Here is a 2,658-nt window from a genome sequence, read left to right on the forward strand (position 1 = left end):
GTCCTAGGAATGGTGCATATTGCATAGGTACATTTGGTGAAGGGGAAGACTAAGCGGGAGGAGGAGGTGGGTATGGTTTCATGCGTATGTTTAAATTAAATGCATTCTATATTATTTGAGATTTATTTGTATTGTGAGTGCAATGCAAATCTAGGTAAAGGAAGGTGGAGGAGCATTGATGAAACTACTAAAATATTTTTGTGTGAGAAAGACATGGAAAAGTGTTGGAGAGTGCAAAAACACAAGGTGAGTTCTATTTTAGTTCCAACATGAATATTTTCTTATTTCGATACCATGGGAAGCTGCTTCACATTTGTCACAAGATATTTTGTGTATTTGATATTTCAGTTTTTGCATAATATTTATCACAAAATATCGTGGTTGATATCTCTTGTTGTATTTTTTTTTTGTTATTCAATGGGTGGGAAAATTAATGGAAGACCTAGCAGCTCATATTGTGGGATTAGAATTGATGCAAATTCCACACATGTAGAGGAAAAAGGTATGTATCGCTTGCTTTTGTCTACATAATTTTATAATTCCATGGTGTTTTAAATTAACTCAGTTGTTGCTTTAAAATTATATCGTGTGTATATTTAAATTTAGAGGCCATGCATGTAAAGTAAGGCTGAATGCTAATGAAACTATTGAATAACCTTTTGTGAAAGAGATGTGGATGCACTATAGATGAGGCAAAAGTAGAGGCAGAGGAGTTGTGGTCCAAGACAAGACCTAGGTATGTTTTGCATAGATGGTTCTCCTCACTCATTAATTATAGGTTTACGATTTTTGGCCTTACATAAGATGTGTTTACTTTTGCATATATTTATTCACAAGAGTTTTGTTGTTTGTTTAAGATTTCTCATACTTTATGTTAGTTGTTTTTGAATATCTCTCATAAGATTTTATACTCTATATTCAATATTTTTTAGTTTGATTTTTGTTGGTTTTAGGTGATGGAAAAAAAGACAAGTCTCAAGGCTGTTGTAGATTCTACTTGTGCTTTCATTAAAAAACACAACTCAAGATGAGGAGGTGTGTATGGTTCCGCTCGTGTTTGATTAATTTAAAGGCATCACATATCATTTCTGATTTATGACAAGTCTCAAGGCTGTTGTAGATTTTACTTGTGCTTTCAATAAAGAACACGACTCAAGATGAGGAGATATGTATGACTCCACGTGTGTTTGATTAATTTAAAGGCATCACATATCCTTTGTGATTTATTTATTTATGAATACGATGAAATGCATGTATAGTAAGGTTGAATGCTAATGAAACTATTGAATATATTTTTGTGAGAGAGACATGGGATGCACTATAGATGAGGAAAAAGTAGAGGTAGAGGAGTTATGTTATGGTGCAAGACCCATGTATGTTTTGCATAGATGGTTCTCCTCCCTACTTATCTATTTAGGGTTTACGATTTTTGGCCTCTACATAAGATGTACTTTTGCATATGATTATTCATAAGGGTTTTGTTGTTTGTTTAAGATTTCTCATACTTTGTTTTAGTTTCTATTTGATATCTCTCGTGATATTTGATATTTTTTAGTTTGGTTTTTGTTGGTTTTAGGCAATGGAGAAATAAAGACAAGTCTCAAGGTTGTTGTAGATTCTACTTGTGCTTTCAATGAAGAACACAACTCAAGATGAGGAGGTATGTATGATTCCATGTGTGTTTGTTTAATATAGAGGTATCACATATCATTTGTGATTTATTTATTTACGAATGCAATGCAATGTAGATAAAGAAAGGATGAGCAAAGTTGGAATTGCACTAATGAAATGAGTGAAATATCTTCATGCGAGGAAGATGGTGGCAATGACAGGGAGTGTAGAGGCGAAGGTGGATGGTGAGTTATTTTTTATTGTGTTATGAATTTGATTGATGAAACTATTGCAATATCTATGTAGCAACACTACATTATAGTGAAGAGGTAGTAGTAAAGGTGAGTTCTCTTTTGGTGCAAAATCCATGCTATGCTATGAAATCCTCATGTTGGTCTTTGTTTTATATTTCTCCAAAGATATTTGGTATATACTTAATATTTTGCATAAAATTTTATTGTCTCTATTTAACACTCTTCTATTTTTTTAATGTGCAGGATGTCCTTGATTGGCTGTAGATGCATTTTGGGATTGTAAAGAAAAGTTTGTCTACTATTTTTCTTTGTTTGTTTTGTTTTTGTTATTTTCATTTTTTTTTGCTATTGTTGCTTTTAAATTTTGCTATTCCTTTGTTTTTGTACAACTAATGTTATTTTTTTACATTTGTGAGCATGGCCATGCTAAATTGTGCTTTGGTATTTTGTTTTTCATGTTTGCTTTCTTGTTTTTATAATATTTTGTTTTATAAACCTTTGTTCTTGGTTTCTGTTTTGGGTTCTATGAGTGCGGAAATTAAGGCAAGCCTTAACAACACATATTTTGTATTTAGGGCTGATAAAAATTCAAAAGATTGAATGGGCAAAGATGAAAGAGGTATGTATGAGGTTCCATTTTGTTTTAACTGAACTCTTTTGTTGCTTCTTATATCATGTGTGCTCATGTAAAATTATTATAGTCAAGTCAATATGGGTAAATTTATTATAAGAAATATGGGTAAAGGAAGGTAATTTGAATCTTCAAGCATAAAAACCAAACTTTCTTCTAATT

The 2,658-nt window shown here is 31.8% G+C and overlaps 1 long non-coding RNA gene across 2 annotated transcripts; it reads left to right on the forward strand.

Annotated features, from left to right (window-relative positions):
- The first annotated feature begins 517 nt into the window (after positions 1-517).
- On the forward strand, positions 518-1,857 carry LOC149249612 (uncharacterized). Of its 2 annotated transcripts, XR_016265878.1 has the most exons (4): positions 518-736; positions 954-1,035; positions 1,577-1,660; positions 1,749-1,857. It is a non-coding gene; the product is annotated as an uncharacterized LOC149249612 (long non-coding RNA). The 2 variants fall into 2 exon arrangements; XR_016265879.1 differs by lacking the exons at positions 1,577-1,660; positions 1,749-1,857 and adding an exon at positions 1,121-1,342.
- The last annotated feature ends 801 nt before the right edge of the window (positions 1,858-2,658 follow it).

Source organism: Pinus tabuliformis, chromosome 7, assembly GCF_031772625.1.
Source record: "Pinus tabuliformis cultivar Carrire ecotype Pingquan chromosome 7, CPIR1, whole genome shotgun sequence".
NCBI lineage: Eukaryota > Viridiplantae > Streptophyta > Pinopsida > Pinales > Pinaceae > Pinus > Pinus tabuliformis.